The sequence below is a fragment of the Phoca vitulina genome, unplaced genomic scaffold (assembly GCF_004348235.1).
Source record: "Phoca vitulina isolate PV1807 unplaced genomic scaffold, GSC_HSeal_1.0 scaffold1, whole genome shotgun sequence".
Classification (NCBI taxonomy): domain Eukaryota; kingdom Metazoa; phylum Chordata; class Mammalia; order Carnivora; family Phocidae; genus Phoca; species Phoca vitulina.
The window spans coordinates 72,040,711-72,059,636 of record NW_022589704.1 but is presented as its reverse complement, the minus strand read 5'-3'; the positions used below and the strand labels follow the sequence as shown (position 1 = coordinate 72,059,636).

At 42.2% G+C, this 18,926-nt stretch overlaps 1 long non-coding RNA gene across 1 annotated transcript in view; it reads left to right on the top strand.

Moving 5' to 3' along the window:
* Positions 1–18,123, top strand: part of LOC116635755 — a 33,776-nt gene extending 15,653 nt beyond the window's left edge. The window contains exons 2-3 of the long non-coding RNA XR_004300209.1: positions 14,516–14,619; positions 17,180–18,123. This is a non-coding gene — a long non-coding RNA (uncharacterized LOC116635755). The remainder of the gene's footprint in view (positions 1–14,515; positions 14,620–17,179) is intronic.
* Positions 18,124–18,926: the final 803 nt, after the last annotated feature.

Below are 18,926 nucleotides of genomic sequence, written 5' to 3'. Positions count from 1 at the left end.
ATATTTTTCAGTCCTCACACAGTGCTTATGAGTTCACTAAATATTTCAAGGGCGAGGCAGCTGATCTGGTTTCAAATGGCAGGTCTGCCAGTGACTAGCTGTGAGACGTCCAGCAAGTCACCTAACTTCTCTGAGCCTGAGGTCCATCATCTATAAAACAGAGGTAACATCACTTACTTTTGAGGGCTTCTGTATTTGAAGTAATGTATACAAATTTCTGGTTTGTTCAATCTATAGCAACTATTATTGCTGTGATTATCAGAAAGCAGAGAAAATGTATATCCCTGAGAACCCATGTTGAAAGTAATTATCAGGGAAACATGGTTTACATTATTTTATTCATTTGGTGATTTGGGTCATACAGATGGTATCTGTGAACAAATCTTCATGTTGCAAACAGTTGTGTTATGTCCTGCAGGGACTTTTTCCAAATCATGCCTGTCTTTGCAGAGTAAATAACTATGCAAGGACTTTATGCAATAGAACACGCTTTTCCTTCCCAGGGCAGTTCATAAATTACCTAGATCAAAATATCTATGGGAGGGTGGTCAAATGCAGTTTTTTGAGCCCACCCCATACTATACTTTCAGCATCTGTAAGGTATGGAGTTCAGGGATCCTCATTTTGAAGAAAAACGATGGGGACCCTTAAGTGCACTGAAGTTTGAGAGCCACTCCTTGAAGAAATGGGGACAACGATCATTCTAATTGTGAGTCATTTCCAGCTGCCTTCCCTCTCCCACCACACACAGCCAGGCCCAGAAATGCGGCAACTATTCATGAGACAGAGGTTTGGGTCTGGTAGTTCTAGCTTCTGTTCTCTTGTTTTGTATAGTGTTTAGTTAAGGCAGGTCTATTCATACCCTTTTAGTCCATAGGAAACATTAGCTTGGTTAGAGTTTGTCCTAAGAGGGTGGCCATGCAACCCAGTTTGCCTAGGGCAGCCCTCAGTGGCCCAGCATAGTTATTAATAGCTTTCCTTTTCATTATCAAAAGTGTCCCAGTTTGTATGATTAATTATATCATTCATTACCTGAGGTTTAGAGGAACTTTGATTAGCACATGTAGGACATGAATGAGGGCTGGCAAAATGTGTAACACATGTAATTCACTGGTATAGGAGAGATACACCTAAATACCATCAGCAACAATGAGGAGGTACAATGGGCTGAAGGAAGGGTTAAAGAAAATAGTACTTTTTCAAGTTATTCCATAAATTGGCATCAAGAAAGGAAGGGTATGCAACAACTAGGAATTCTAGACTTGTTAATATCTTCCCTCTCACCCAAGTGGCTGAGCAAGAAATGGATCTTGGCACCATAGAGTTAGACATTTTCTACCTTTCTGTTTACTGGCTGTGACCTTGGGCAAGTTATTGAATATCCCTGAACCTCGCTTTACGCATGTCTAAAAAAGGTAACAAAGCTTATTTAGTTGTGAGGATTTAAGAAAACACATGTATAAAGCACCTGGCACCATGGTTAGGTGCTCCATAATGGTGGTTCCGCCATTATTCTTTCCATCAGGGCCACTACATGGCAGTTCCACTGAAGAAACATGACTTTTAAAATAATGAGTCCTTTCAAGAGGAGTCAAGAGGGTGCTGTAGAAATGGGTATAGATTCTAGAGTATTAAAACTTTTTCTTTCTTCTTTCTTTCTATTTTTCTTTCTTTTTTGTGACAAACTCAAAGTCACACTCTTTTGGATGGAAAAAAAAGTAAAAGGCTAGGGGCGCCTGGGTGGTTCAGTTGGTTAAGTGACCAACTCATGATTTCATCCCCAGTCATGATCTCAGGGTCGTGGGATCAAGCCCTGCATGGAGCCCCATGTCAGCCTCCATGCTCAGTGGGGAGTCTGCTTGGGATTCTCTCTCCTTCTCCCTCTGCCCCTCCCTCCACTCGTGTGCTCTCTCTCTCTAGAATACATACATCTTAAAAAAAAAAAAAATTAAAAGGCTAATTAGACAAGAAGTGACTGAAGATGGATCAAGAGAAGCATAATTATAATTCCAGGTGAGAAAGAAAAGAAGGAAGGAAAGAAAGAAGGAAGGAAGGAAGGAAAATAAGGAAAGAAAGAAAAACAGAGGTGGTGGGATATGATCTCTACCCAGGAAAACCTGAGTAGAATTTGACCTGAGAACTTCCGTAAGAAGTGCTGCTAAGTTTTTTTTTTGGGGGGGTGGGTTTGGGGGGCATAGTCCAGCCTATGGAAATGATGCTACTGTTCATCTAATTGTTGCCTTGCAGCCATCCAGACTGCTGTTTGGGTGGGCGGGATGGAGAAATACTATTCTGTTAAAACTAAGAGCTTTGAAGTGGAGACAAACACAATCTGGTAGTATTACAGAGGCATTATTCACCCTTATGACTCACTCTCGTTGGCTCCCACACAGCAGAAGCAAGAAGTAACATCAGTGACCTTGAAGATGTTGGCCAAGTATAGATCCAGCCCTAAGGCCTGATTTTTCAAATGAACGTGTGTGTGTGTGTGTGTGTGTGTTTGTGTAGAGAGAAAGAGAGAGAGAGGGAGAGAGAGCATGAGAGGGAGAAGGAACGAGAGGTTGGGGAATTCATGTTAAAGAGTAAGAATGTATGGAGAACAATTCTAAAAACCCAATATAAAAACTCTTAATGCTTAGAGAGCAAACTCAACTAAATAACAAGCACTTACAAGGAAATAACCCCATGAATAGGTCTCAGCTCAATGTTTTGAAAAGGTAGCTCAGTGTGGGAACATTTAAAATAAGCATTCTAACCTAGGAGTTGAATATGAATCCAGTCCCTATTCCTGGGCTCAGATCTCCCTCATTATTTCCATTCATCATGACTCCATGAATCCAGTTTGCTTAGAGTAAAGTTTTCTATGTTCCAAGCCACACACTGCTCTGTGCTCAGAACCTACAAACAAAATTCAAACAGATGCAGTACCCAGGTCTCTGACAACATGCAACGGAAAGCAGACAATAATAAAAGGGTGCATTGGGACATACAGATGTATAGGCAGCTGCACAAATGGCAAGCAGAGTCATGGCCTTAGACCAGATGGTCCTTAGGGTCCGGTAAAAAAAGAAAATTATCGACATGGAACCCAGCAACGGCTTCAAGTTGGTAGAGATAGTTCTTGGAATTGTACATTCAAACCTCAAAGAAAAATAAAAGCAAAACCATGAAGTTAGTTGAAGCTAATAAAAGAAGAGAGACCTGCAGTTGAAGCACTAAACAGCTAGAACAGAAAGGGTTTCTAGTCATGGAGTGGGCCATATGGAACAACCAGGGGGTGGTATGGAAGCATGGCCTTATAAACCTTGAAGAAACTCTGACATGGATCACCATGTCTGTATGGACAAAGAGGATTGAATTGGAAGGGCTGTAAACGATGGCTTAAAAATAGACTTGAGACAACTGGCCTCCCATAGCTTGTTCTTGGTGTAAGTTTCCAAAGGTTTGCAATTATGTTTTGAATTATAATTTTCCCTCGGTGTTTCTACTTTACATAAAAGTTTTACTTTTCATGGGTGCATATAAGTTATAAGAAGGTACAGTTTGCTCAGAATTCATAGCTATAATCAAACCAAAAAAAACCCTTAAGATCTTTTCTCTGCAATGAGCAGAAGCCCAACTCAACATAGCCTAAGGACAAAGGAGACTTCATTACAAGAAAATTAATCTGTTTCCCAGATCCAAGAACTGGAATATAGGTGGGTCTCATTAACAACTGGAACCACACTTAAATACCATGATCATTCCCTATCTTCTTTGCTTCTCCATCTATCTGCTTCATTCCCTCCTCTTGCTGTCTGCTAACCTGTTTGTGGTGCTCATGAATACACACAGGAAATACACTGCCAAAAGGCCATGAGTTCACATTTCATCCATTTCAAAAAGCAGCAAGATGAAGCTTGACTCTCTTAGTCTAATCCCAAATTCCTGAATAAAGGCTAAGGTTGGGTCAGGTAGTTATTTCTGAATAACTGTGGCCATAGGGTATTATTATGTATTACTTCACTCCTATCATATATATGTTTGTTTAGGTGGGAGGAGACAGTTCCTAGAAAAGGATGGTACTGTGTGGACACAAGGGATCTGAACATCAAGATGCTTTTGGCTATAAGTAAGAGGCTATTTCTTTTCTCATACAACAAAAAGTCTTGTTTAAAATTTGTTGAATCTGAGATTCAAGAGAATTCAAGTCAACTAATATTTATTGAGCACTTACTATGTGCCAGGCACTGTTTTAGGTGCTGGAGATATTTGACTGAATAAAGCAGACAAAAATCTCTGTCTTCAGGGAGTTTATGTTCTATGGTTGGCTAGTTCAGTGACTCAATAGCATTAACAAATTTCCAGGGGTTCTTGTTTTTTTACACTCTGCCAAACCCAGCATGTCAGCTATAAACATTTCTGACGAGAAGAATCAAACTGAGACACACAAAGTTTTTGTAATTTACTTAAAGTCACACAACTGCTAAATGAAGGAATAATGAGCCCAGATTCTTACCCCTCTGCAGTGCTGCTTCTTGCCTGGGGGCCGGAGAGGAGCCCAGCCTCCCTGAAGCACAGGTCTACCTGACCCCTATACAAAATTGGGGTCTAAGATCCAGGAATAGATGGGGGATGGCTTCTGGAGAGGGAGCTATGGTGATTTCTATAGCCTGCTGCATTGAGACTTCTTGGGTCAAATGCATCTCTAAGTCTCAGGATTAACCACTTTACTTTTAGTCTGGTTAGAAGCTCTTTCAAGGTCATGGTTAGCAGGTTGAGAGAGAACCTGAGGTAGCTCATGCTGAATCAAGGTGCCCATAGGTCAAGGTTTCTTATTTGCAAAGGCAGTGATCAGCACAGAAAGGATGGGGTTGGTCAACAAGCAGTTTTCCTCAATTGCAGAGTAGGCAGTTTGACAGGCAGAAAGCATACAAAGGCTGGAATATAGAGGCTCTGGACATTAGTCTCTACAATGGAATGGTCAGAAAGTTCTTAAGGTGTGTTGGCCATCATTTTGGCAGAGGCTGATGAAAATTGCCATCACCTGACTAACCAAGAAAGGTGCTTTTGCATCTCAAGTTCCCAATGTGGGTGTAGGTGACTACTATTCAGTGGTGGGAACTAGAAAATTCTAGGGGGTGGGGGAAGCATACATTTAAACAGATAAACTTTAATAACGTAGAAGGAAGAGGAAGGGGAATCATAGATAATTACTTCTATGAAATACAAACTGGAGACATAACATCCTATATAAAGAAAACAATAATAAACCTTCATACTAAGAGACAAGGAAATCATCACAAATGCTGATTAATACACAGAGGGGAGTTCAATTGTATTGGCAATGTTTTATTTTATATACTGAGAGGTGGGTACACAGATACATGTTATATTATTCTTTAATGCTTTCCTTCTTTTTCTGAAATATTTCATTAAAAAATAAGTTTAGTATCGTTTTGCTTTATTTTGGAATCTGTCATTTGTGATTTCATGAGTTGTCATTAGTGAGAGGGGTGGAGAAAAGAATCTGAGTTCTTAAGTCGTCTTCCTTCCAGAAAGGACAAGACCTTGGGTTCCTGATTTTAGATCATCAGCAATATTCCTCATATCTTTGCAAGTCACGGTGTTGCCTTCCCCTCCCAGTCCCCTGCCCCCTTGCAATTTTTCCCTTTGCATTTGGGAACTCAGTTGCATCCTAAAATTTGCCACTGCCCCAATTGTACCAAGGAGTGGGTGTAGTAGAAATTCAGTATCTACCGCTATGTGTCATTGTTCCTGAGTCAACTTTGCTTTTCAAAAACACAATATATTATTAAACAAAATCTTTCCTCTGCTCTGAACAACATACTAGTGGTTGGGTTTTTTAATATAGATTTAAGAAAATAGTATACATGTTTAGTCCACTCAAAGGCTAATCACTTGCCAGGGTGTATTGAAAGTTGCTAGGGTGGTCCCCCCCCCACCCCCAATGCCAGTTTTTGAGTCACATAATGGCAACATTTTGCTATAAAAATGCTAACTTCTCTTCTGTTGTGCTTCTGCTGTTATTCAAAAACAGCCAAATGGATGTTATTGAAATCCGGTCCCAAAAAAGGTTGAAATTGCTCCCCAGCTGGGCCTGAGACCCTGTGTGCCAAATTTCAGCCTAAAGAGAATTCTTATATTTGAGTCACTGTGAGCAGCTGAAAATACGAGGTTTGGGGTGGAAATGCTAACAGACTCTTAACTATCATTTTGCAAACCATGTGATTATAACACAATGCAAACCTCCTCTGGAGCAAGTCTTTGGCAAAAGCAACAGAAACAAGATGTCTGGGCCCTGAAGTTCTGCCTTTACAAGCTTCTGCTGGGCCAGCAGGAAGCAGGGGAGGCTGGCGATGACATTGCCGACATTTCTGTTCTTGCTGAGGTTAAAAGATGGGTCCCGTCAGTGAATTTCTGTTAAAGAACAGAAGTGTGTGCAGCTCATTCCTTTACAGGGCTCCTTGGAACACGGGTTTATGGTCACCCTTGCTTGTTCTGGAAGTGTTATCGCCAACACAGTGCTTGGTTCCAACCAGACACGAATTGTTTGCCACCTCTAGTCCCATTGGCTTAGTCACACTTGCTCCCATTCCAAGTTGGCAAAAATGCCTGCACTGCTTGGCCACTTGCTTCTATCATCTGGCATTTAAATGTGGGCTGCATCTCTCCTCAGTAACGTCCAGGGCCACAAAGATGCTTCAGTTGCAGGCTTCAAACACATGTTCCAGGCGGCGAGTGCCCAAATGTAGGTAGAGTTTCTATAGGCCAGTCCATTCATGGACGCTTCAAATGATGAGGGGTGATCAGAGCTTCTTGAGGGCAGCCCCGCAGAGTGCTGTTTCTAGAAGAGTCCTCATCACCCTTCGTGCAGCCCTCAGCCCTCTCTAGGGGCTGAGAGATAGCTGTGTTCCCAAAAGCCCAGTCAGAATGTGGCTAATCTGTTTCTGCCACTTAACGGCCAGTCTACATTGGGCAAGACACTCACCTACACTGAGCCTCAGTTCCTTCATCTATAAAATGGGGACAGGACCTGCCTTCTATCCACTTGTAAGGATCATAGAATGAGAGAGTGTTTCCTAAATTGCAATGCACTATACACATTTTTGGCAGTGTTATTATCTCCAGAATCTCATTATAGCTGCGGAATTCTAATTTGAGTTAAAGCTATGGTTGAAGCCAATAGGAATGGATTTAAAAGATCTGCTCCTATTAGAAATAGCAGGCCACAGGGGCTCCTGGAGCATCCAACTCTTGATCTTGGGGTTGTGGGTTCGAGCCCCACGTTGGGTGTAGAGATCACTTGAAAATAAAATCTTAAAAAAAAAAAAGGAAAGAAAGAAGTAGCAGTCCACAGGTTCTTTTTTTTTCTTTTTTAAGATTTTATATATTTATCTGAGAAAGAGCGAGTGAGAGAGAGCATGAGCGGGGAGTGGGGGCTGGGAGCGCAGGGAGGGGGAAGAGGAGGGAAAAACAGACTCCCCTGCTGAGCAGGGAGCCCAAAGCAGGGCTTGATCCCAGGACCCTGGGATCATGACCTGAGCTGAAGGCAGCCCAACCGACTGAGCCACCCAGGTGCCCCAGCAGGCCACAGGTTCTAAGCATGAATATGTATTAATCAGATATCTCCTATATGCTCAGTTCTCTGTTAGGGGTTACAAAGGATACACAGAAAGAGAAGACATGATTCTTAACTTTAAGAAGAACATAATTTAGCATGAGACAAAATATTTGATAACTAAGTGATAAATACTTTAGATATAGTATCAGTTTAGAAGTGGAGAGAAGCATGACAGCTAGAGAAATAGAGGTGGTTTCATGGACCACGTGATGTGGTAGGTCCTATTGTTTGTTTATCAAGATCCCTTCTTCAGGGGATCTGATCTTTCACCCTCCATGTGGTTTTACTGGGTTTGCCAGTCACAATACCACGTGATTATAATACAATGCAAACCTCCTCTGGAGCAACTTTATGGCTATCTATGGGCATATGCCCCCGGCTTGGCTACTGCACTATCCCATCCTTCTAGCCAGAATGATTGAACAAGGGAATGGCACTTGATCCAAATCAGGCCAATGAAAAAATCTATGCCCCGCTCCCTCCCAAGATATTATAAATGAGAGATAGAAAAGTTCTTTCTTGTGGGTTATGCATAAGAGGGGATGATGTAACTTTGGAGTTTTCCGTGGCCCTGTGTCAGCCCATTCAGTCTAGATGGACACGTGTAGAAGGAGAGACTAAGTCCAAGGCAGAGTGAAGTGGAGACTGGGCACCACAAGAGAGACTTAATAGTGCTGTTTGGGTCCCTGGCATCCCTGAGACAGGTTCTTCCATTCTTCTGAAGCTGGTTTGGATTTTCTTCCATTTGAACCAAGAGTCCTAACTCTTAGAGAGTGGGATTTGAATTATGTATTTAAAATTGGGTAGGATTTGGATATCCTCTGGGAAGAAGGCAGAGTATTCTGGACAAGGTCCAGAGATGAGAATGAGCATGGTATGTTTGGGGAATCTGAGAAAATCAGCCTAGGTGGAGCAAAGGGAGCAAGTGGGGATGAAGTAAATAGGTAGATTATTAAGGGAGAGGCCAGTTTGTGAGTTTTTTCAAATTAGGTAAGAGTTGAGGTTTGATTAGGAGGAAACTGTTTCTAAAAATAAAACAAAGGGGCACCTGGGTGGCTCAGTCAGTTAAGCGTCTGCCTTCAGCTCAGGTCATGATCCCAGGATCATGATCCCAGAGTCCTGGGATCGAGCCCCGGGTCGGGCTCCCTGCTCAGTGGGGAGCCTGCTTCTCTCTCTCCCTCTGCCCCTCCCCTGGCTTGTTCTCTCTCTCGCTCGCTCTCTCTCTCTCAAATAAATAAATAAAATCTTTAAAAAATAAAAAATAAATAAAACGAAGAAAAACTGCATCTGTTTCAAGGCAAAAATTAAAGTCTTCTGTATTAGTCTGCTTGGGCTGCCATAACAAAATACCACAGACTGGGTGATTTACACTACGGACATTTACTTTCTCACAGTTGTGTCAGCTAAACGTCCATGATCAAGGTGTCAGTGAATCTGGTTTCTGGTGAGTGCTCTCTGGCCTTGTAGATGGCCATCTTCTTGCTGTGTTTCCGCAGGGCTTTTTCTCTGTGCATGGGTGGAGAGAGAGCACTCTGGTGTCTCTTCCTCTTCATATAAGAACATCAGTTTTATCAGATTAGGGCCTCACCCTCATGATCTCATTTGACCTTAATTTCCTTCTCCAAATACCATGACACTGGGGGTTGGGGCTTGACATATGGCTTTTAGGGGGATCCAATTCAGTCCATAACATCTGTCAAAACTAAGAGTAGGAGAGGATGAGGGTAATGAGACTCTGGTACACTATCGTGGCAGAGTAAATCCAACGAGAAAAATCAGGTAAAATCTACTCATGTTGAAACACGCATAACCAAGACCAAGAAATTCTATTTCTGAGATTTAGAATCTTTTGTACAGTGCACCACAAAATACATTCAGAAATGATTCTTACAGCATTGTTTTTAAAGGTCAAAAATGGGAGCAACCTAAATGTCCATCAAAAGGGACAATCAATTTTAGTGCATTTATACAAACATCAATCCTATATGGCACTAGAGGTGAAAAATCCTCAAAATACATGTATCGACAAGAGTAAACCTCAAATATAATAATGATGAGGGGAAAAAATCAAGTTGCTGGACATACAGAGCAGTATAACAAATCAGTGGTGTGCTGGAGCTGGCTCGTACCTATTGGGCTCATCTCTTCCCAACTCCTTGTTCCCAACTGACATCAGGTGCAGCTTGAAATTGACTATGGTGGGAATATTTACACTGTTGTAATCGGCAGCTGCTTTAAATCAGGTCTTTTATTTTAAATTTTTTTCCCCTCCTTGGCGATCCAGTTGTCTGTTAAACATTTACCAGGATACCATTGAAATAACAATTTTAGAAATAGCAAAATACTTAAAACAACACAATGTACCAGGATAACCATATAAAGACAGTATTGGGTATGATAAACACCACATTCAGGATAGTGATTACTTCTTGAGAAGAAGGGTCAGGATGTGTTGGGGGGAGTGATACACAAAGGCTTCAGCTGATCTTAAAATGTTTTATTTCTTAAACAGGGGGGCAAGTATACTACTGTTAGTTAATTTATATTTTATACTTTGTGTTTTTCGGAAACATTTAGTAAATCAATGAGATATGGAAGCCAGTCTTCTCATAGAGCAGCCTTACATTGGCGAGATAGGGAGGCACCACCCTTAGTCTCTCTCCTTGTGCCATTTTGCTGGTTCAGCAGCGATGGGAGATCTGTGGCTCTCAGATTTGGCCACTGGGACGGGTGGGGGTGGGGGTGGGGAGGGTCCAGATGAATCTGTAGTATCTCTGAGGCTGCACACAGGTGCCACACTTGATTCTGAAGTTCCCAGACAAAAAGGGAATAAATATCAACCCAAGGAAGAGGTGAGATAATCTGAGGGAAATCTTCAGGTGGTTAGCAGGTTAGCATGATCATTCCCAGATGACCCTTCACTTCAACTCTGTCTAACCAACCCCCACAAGCCACCCGGCACACAGGGCAGTGTATTTAGATTATGTGCAGCAAACAGAGCTTATTTTGCATGGGTGCTTGTTCCTAGTGAACTTGGGTCATAAAGGAACTCAGATTCTCCTAGAAAGGGGCATATGCAGGAAATGTTAGGGCAGATTTACAGCAAACATGGGTCAGGAGATGCTAGGAGGGGATGACGTTGTTCCTAGGGGAAAGACCTTGTAGCCTTTCTGTTTGGATTTCTGGCATGTTTTCATTCCTAGGTGAGGTGGACTAACATGCTCTATTTTACCTACATCCCCCTTCCTCTTGAAAGCAAGTTAATAAAGCACTTATAGGCTGGTCTGGATTCTGTACCTCTCCCCGACCTCCCTCCTCTCCTTCACATGTAGCGATACTTACAGTTTGCTAAACACACGGTGCTGTTCTCTCTGCCTGGAATCCACTACCCCACCCACAGCCCTTCTCTTTAAGCTCCTCCTGTGTGAAGACTTTCCTCCCACCCTTCACAGGAGCAGAGTTTATCTCTGTCTCCTGTGCACCCTCCTCCTCCTAAAACATGGCTTCATCATTTCTCTTTACACACAGTATGGTAGTTACTGCTCATATATCCACCTCCCCTGCTGCAGTGTGGAGCTCCTTCCTGGCAAGGACCCCATGTTATTCAACTTTCTACCCCCAGGGCCTAGCATCCTCTCTTTTCTCTTTTAAAATGATCTGTTGACACCCAGACAGAATTCAGTTGAAGGCAGAGAAGCAAGGCAAGAGAGGTGGGGTATACCAAAAACAAGGAAACAGACACTAGCTGGTACAAAAGGCATGATTCCATTCATTTGTGGAACTTCAGCTGACTTTGTGCAGTTGGTGAAAAATAAACCAGAAAATACACAAAGGCTTGAGGTGCATAAGAGGCAGGGTCAGGGATGACAAAGCTCCTGGTACCTCTTCCTTCCCTTCAGCTGTGACCCTCTTCTGCTGGTCTGGAATCTCCAGAATTGTTGTCAACTGCTAGTTATTCCATGTGTGTTATGCCCTGAATCCTGTTCTGAATACAACGCTAGTAGGTTCCACTAATTAATTAAATTGTACTTCATAGACTTGGAGTCAGGGCTCTTGAATACAAGATGCAAATTTATGCAACATATGCAAATCACTCATGTTCTCAAATTCCATGAACAAAATCTGGTAGCCTTGAGATAAAAAAGCCCCTGCCAAGCATCATCTCTTCTAATTATTTCTTAATTCTCCTCCCCCCCCCCCCCACCCCCTTAGCACTGAACTAACACTTTCAGGCTTGGCAGAAACTGGTAGAAATACAATGAGAGTTGGTTATAAACAGGAAGTTCCTTAAGGGCAAAGACCCTCTAATCTACTTTATGCTCTCTGGCGGCTCCTAATATACTGTGGAGTACACACAGTCCTGCACAGGGCATACCACCACCAGCCCCAAACTACTAAATTATGGATAATTCAGATGAACCAAAGTTGAGAGCCCTGTTTGTAAAACATGGCATCTAAGTCTAGGAACAAGGAAATGATGACCTGTACAGTCTACTACACGTGGTTATATAAATTCAAGTTAATTAAAATTAAATGAAACTGAAAAATTCAGTTTTCAGAATAGCCACATTCCAAGTGTCTGACAGCTACATGTGGCTGGTGATTTTCTTGTTGGGCAACCCAGATATAGAACATTTCTATTATCATAGAAAGTCGTATTGGACTGTGCTGATCTAGACTCTGCTACCCAAAGACCAGGGCCGGCGATATGGCATCATATGGGAGCTTATTGGAAATGCAGAATCTCAGGCCCTAACCCAGATCCACAACATTGGAATCTGCATTTTAACAAAATCCTCAATTCATTCACATGCGTATCAGAGTGAGAGGCACTGGTCTAGAGCTAAAATAGAAATCGGTGGTTCTCAGATTTTAGCATGCATCAGAATCCTCTGGGGGAATTATTAAACACAGATCGCTGGGCATCAATATGAGAGTTTCTGATTCAGTAGGTATACTAGTTTCCTAGGGCTACCATAACAAATTACCACAAGCTGGGTGACTTAAGACAAAAGAAAACTATTCTTTCTCTCAATTCTGGAAGCTAGAAGTTGGAAATCAAGGTGTTGGCAAGGCCATGCTCCCTCTGGAAACTTCCTTAGGTGAAGAAGAATCCTTCCTTGCCTCTTCCTAGCTTCTGGTTTACTGGTAATCTTTGGTGATTCTTGGCTTGAAGCTGCATAGCTCCAACCTCTGCCTCCATTATCATATGGCGTTCACCTCTTGTATCTGTGTCTCTGGGTCTGTCTCATCTTCTTAAAAGGATACCAGTCATATTGTATTAAGGGTCCACTCTACTCTAGTATAACTTCATTTCTAAATTAGCTAATTACATCTGTAATGACCTTGATTCACATTCTGGTGTACGAGGGGTTAAAACTTCAACATATCTTTTTTTTGGGGGGGGGGTACAAAATTCAATCCATAACAGGAGTTCTAGGTGGGACCTGATAATCTGCATTTGTCACAACTTCCCAGGTGATGCTGATGCTGCTCTGGGGATCACACTTTGAAGACCAGAGGTCTACAATATCTACAAAATAGGACTACATAGAACTAAAAGTTGGATTATACTATAGAAATCACTGTGTTCAAGAATTCTATTTTAAAGCATACTTGAAAGATTGTCATCCAGTCTGTGCGTGAATCTTTCCAATGACAGGGCTCTCATTACCAGCAGAGCGGTCTTCTCCACAGCTCTTCCTGTGAAAATTCACACCCTTTGAACTTTCTAAATATCTGATATATCTAGATATATCTAGATATCTGATGGCAGCTGAATGTCTCAATATTGTACTCTATCTACATTTCCTCTGTGTGACAGAATTCTCAGAATCCTCAAGATTCTGGCTTGCTCCTGAAGGCTCACTTGTTAAGGTTCATAGGGGTGATAATCACGCCTCCCAGTGATTATAAATTAGAAAGAGAATAACACTGGAATCCAACAGATGAAGATCAAAAGGTCAGCTTTATTTCCAGTAAACATAAAATGGAGAGTAGAACTTGGACCTTGACTACAATCGCCTTCCTCATAACCCCCACCTAGTTGGACATATCTGACATAGATGCAGAGAAGCAGGACAATTGAATCTAGACCACTGTGCAAGGTTTTGAGGGTAAAAGTTACAGCTATTACCACATAAAGAAAGGCTCCACCACTAGAAGAAGAGAGGTTTTCCTAAAAGAGAAAGGAAAACTACCTCGCCTCTCTTCTCACAAACCCCTCTATCTAGTAAGACAGCCTTCTCCTCCAGTTACCAATCTACCACCCACTCTCACTACTTTCTCCCTCTCAAACATAAACGCAATGTTATTTATAAAAGCCCCCCTCTCCCACGTTGCCTAAATGTCTCAGGAAGTTGACCCTATTCTCAACTCAAGCCAATCACAGTACCTGTAATCCCCTTGTAAGTGATTGGCTCCAGAGTTTAGGCTTCAGCCAATCAGTGCATGGTATGATTCTAGAGCCTGCTGTTGGACCAGAGATGGGCACATAACCCAAACTAGTCTAATCAGACTGAATAAGAACTTTTGTCAAAGGGTTGGAAAAGAGATTGTCTTTCTTTCTTCCTTCCTTCCTTCCTTCCTTCCTTCCTTCCTTCCTTCCTTCCTTTCTTTTTTAAAGATTTTTTATCTTTAATAAAGATATTTATTTGATAAATAAATAAATAAAGATTATTTATTTGACAGAGAGAGAGAGAGCGAGAGAGGGAACACAAGAAGGGGGAGTGGGAGAGGGAGAAGCAGGCTTCCTGCTCAGCAGGGAGCCGGATGCGGGCTCCATCCCAGGACCCTGGGGTCATGACCTGAGCTGAAGGCAGATGCCCAACGACTGAGCCACCCGGGTGCCCTGGAAAAGAGATTTTCTAATGAGGAAGCATTTTGTTCTAGGACTGATGGGAGCCACCTTCTAACCACAAGAAGAGTCAGTCTGAAGAAAACAGAGGTTGGAAGAGTTCAAAGAAGAGCAGAAAAATAGATCTCCAGCTCCAATGGTAACATGTTGGCTCTCTCTTTGGTTTTTTGTTTTGTTTTTAATTATAAAAGAAATTAAATTTCCTCATTGTTTAAGCTAGGTATATCAGTGTTTCTGTCATTTCCAGGTAAAATGATTCTTACCAATAAAATACTCAAATATTGTTCCCATGGGTTAGTAAAATTTGCCTCATGGAAACCTAAAGAAATAGGACTAAGTCTCTACCCAACAATGCTCTATTTTAATTCATTAGTTCTGCTCTTAAAGTATGTGCCCTTCACTGGACAGATTACTCCAGACACTGTGTTACTGCCAACTCCCAGAACTCACCACAGTACCTTCCACAGCATACACTCTAAGCAATCATTTATTGAACAAATGCAGATGGAGACTGCATTAACATTTTCAGCGGACACATAAGAGTGGTCATATTAAGTTCAGATAAATTAAAACTCCTAGAACATTTTTTATATAAATTGATGTCAAAGCTGCCTGTCTCCACCCTGTATCTGAGCAGTTGCATGTGTATGGAGTTTGCTTTTTAACATTTTTACCAAAAGGCCTTGATATTTATTGCTATTCAGTTATATCTAGGAGACTCCAGCTTAGTTGATTGCAGCTCAGTTGAGATAATTTTTAATTGTGGTTTCATCATTTGTCATGTCAACTCTTCTTCCTATTTTGGTATCAACTTCAAAAAAGATAGACATTCCTTCTCTATTTTCATATGAACCAAACGGCAAAGCATTGACTGAAACAGTAGCAATAAGAGAAGACGGTTCGCTAGAGTGTTTGCCAAGAGTAGCCCTCTCTGAGCAGTCCTGACTTGGCGGCTCAATTAGGAACTCTTGCCTTTCCAGAAAAGGCCGGTTCATAACTTCTGCCACTTCTAGTCCACTCCGTCTACCTCCACTCATGATTGGTGATTAGTGAATTGTGGAGAAGGCGCTGAAAATGCCTACCTGAGTCCTCTCTGAGTTCTTTGAAGTTGCCTCTGCTCTAGAAAACTCTTCTCCTCCACCAAACACTGAGCTGTCTCCTCGGGGGGAGGCCTGCAGTGGCCCAGCCATGCCATGACCAGATAGGGTTGAAATATTAGGAATTGTTAGGGGACAGTGGTGTTCTTCTGTCAGTTTTACCCAAAACAGGGACTTAGGGTTTTTTCTCTGTTTGGTTGATACCTACATGTATTTATCCATTGCTTCCGAATCTAGATAAGTAGGAACAATTTGTTATGAACTGTCTGTTCCCAAACAAAGCTCAATTCAATGTTTTTTTGTTTGTTTTTACTTTTTAAGTAATCTCTACACCCAATGTGGGGCTCAAACTCACGACCCTGAGATCAAGAGTTTCATGCTCTACCGACTGAGCCAGCCAGGTGCTCCAAACAAAGCTCAATTTTATTTTATTTATTTTATTTTTTATTTTTTTTAAAGATTTTATTTATTTATTTGACAGAGATAGAGAGAGCACAAGTAGACAGAGCAGCAGGCAGAGATAGAGGGAGAAGCAGACTCCCCGTTGAGCTGGGAGCCCGATGTGGGACTCAATCCCAGGACCTTGAGATCATGACCTGAGCCAAAGGCAGACGCTCAACGACTGAGCCACCCAGGCACCCAAAGCTCAATTTTAGACAACATTCCACATTTGATTGTTCAAGGACACTAATTCCATCATGATGGCTGTACCCTCATGACCTAATTACCACCCGAAGGCCCCATAGTTTAATACTATCACACTGGGGATTAGAGTTTCAACATAGGAATTTTGGAGGGTACACTCAGTCCATAGCAATTATTATGTTCTTTTAAAAACCATGAATTATCTGCCATTTAGTAAAATCTAGATGAGTATTAAAATAAATCAGCCTTCAAGGAAAACATTTGTATTTTCCATGATTCCCACTTTTCCCCTTTCTGATAATCAAACTACTTCTCCATATCTTCTCTTTTGAAGCCACTCCTATGAACCACAAATTCTTTAAGATTTCTGTGGCTGTCAAATGGCACTTGGATTTCCTTCAGTCCCATGGAATGTAATTCCCAAGGTCCAGAGACTCGAATTCATAAAAACCAAACAGATGAACTCCTACCAGATCTTGTCTCTTGAGAAAATTAAAACAAACCATGGCAATTGGCACTCCAAGTTGTCAACTGTCTATGAGAGATTCAGAGATCCATGGTCGGTAACAATTTGTTACTTTGCTGGCCATCTGGCTCTGGCCCACTCTCATAATGGTAAGTGGCATTAGTTTGCCTAGCTGGTGACAGCCTAGTCATCTGCCCAACATCCTCATCTCAAATGCGTGTTCTGTATGTACTCTTTATCTCATCATGGTGATTACACCAGTTCCCTCTTTATGAAAAAGATGCTGAAAAAAAAGTGATTTCTTGTTGTTATGATGGAAGTAAAAAAGGTCTAAAGAAAAGATGGCGTTCTTGAGCTTAAAAGTTTATAGAGGTCTTGAATCAAATGTCTCATGAATGCCAGTGAACTCATGCAATTTGGTGGCATGATGGTTTATTGAAATACTGATTTGTATTGTGCTCTCTCTATTTTTCTTCTCCCTTCATTTGAAGAAGATAGTGGGCCATTGGTTGGCTGAATCTGAAGCTGTTTCAGAATAACTTAGTTTCCTATCTTCTGGGAAAAGCTGAGTGTGTTGAGAAGGTTACGCTAGGAGTTTGAGAGAAAGATCAGAGAGGAAAGAGAAAGAGATTATCCCCAGACAGAGAAGGGTTCGGATTTGATGTGTCTGTAATGCCCTTTACCAGGAGAAGTAACAAGACCACAAGAGGGAAAGAGAGCACCTGGATTCTGTGGACCTTGTGCAGTGAACAGAGAGAACAACAGAACAAAATCACGTGGCCTGAATATTGGATATTTTGGTAGAGATTGCTAAATTTCATCAATATCAATTTCACCTGTCCTTCCTGGGTATACAGGTCAATTCTACTTCTCTGCCAGTCCCCTTGCATTTGAGCAGAGCCAAGTGCCTGAGTCTGGCTGAAGTAATGGGCACCACTTTTAGGCCTGGCCTTTAAAGATGTCCTCATGACTCTCCATTATCACCTTAAATCACGTTCTGGTCTGAGTGGCAGGAAGCAAAGGATTGCAAAGCCCGGAGGGTGATTGGAAGATTTGGAAGATCCCATTATGGAAGGATCCCTGAGCTACCACTTGACACAAGCTGTCCAGCATGGCTTCCTGACGGAATATCCATGTTGGACTTCATGTGAGGAAGAGACGAACTTCTTAAGACCCTGTGACCTGGAGTTTTTTACCCAATAACTAGCTTTAATTGCCCTAATTCAGGTGTCCAGCCCCTCTTTCCAATGCAACACACGCCTCCCAGATGTTTACCCTGGAATATAGAGTGGGAGACCCAAGTAATAGCTGAGATAGAGCTGTTCGCTGGCTCAGTGGGATCCTGAGAGCTACATTTCGTTTGCTTTAAAGATAATACATTACTTGGAAATAAAACTTGACGTTTTAGACTAAGAGTTTTATCTCATTTCTCCCCCTGAACTCCTTTCTCCTTTTTCTTTCTGGGAAAGGTGTACATTGAGGAATCTGTCCTCTCCGACAGACAAGATTCCCCAGCACACATCCAAAGGTGATGCTCCCTGCCAAGGTAGGCGTCAGCTTTCTGGCCTCCCACCCCATCCTTTTATTGTCAGCCCTTCTCGCTCCTTCCAGGGTATGGGCGTGAACCTTAGAGGTCTGGATGGCAAAGAGTTACGCCTTCCTTTCAGGTCTTGGGCTTCTTCAGTCAATTAATTAGATCAACATTTCAACTCGAGGCTGCTCTGCTGGTCTCTAGCTCACACCATCACCTGAAATACAGCCCGCCACACACACGCTTTTGACAGCAAGCGCCGCTCAAAAGCCTCTCCATGCCTCTATTCCAGGAATAATCCAAGGAAAGGGTTGATACCTGTGAAAGCCGTGAGTGCAGAAGGCCTCTCTGTCCACTGCTTCAAAAGAACAACTACCCTCAGTCTGCCTTGATTTTGCATTATAGCTCTTCTTTTTCAATGAAAAGTCCCTGCTCTCTATTCATTATAAAGAATAAAGAGCTTTTCAAGTGTGAGTTGCTCAACCCAGAAGGGAACAGAGCTATTTTTAAGAGGGTTTCAACTCTGAGCTGTTACACAGGCCAGCCTGCCAGCAGCAGAGGGCTTCCTGGGAGGCCGAAGGCAATTGCAGCCTCCCTTCAGGAGGGGATATTCAGGAAGGAAGCTCCTGGGGCAGAAGCATTCTAGCTCTCTGGCCCGCAGACAGCCCCGGTGCCTTCACACCTGGCTCCTCTAGGCAGAACCTCTC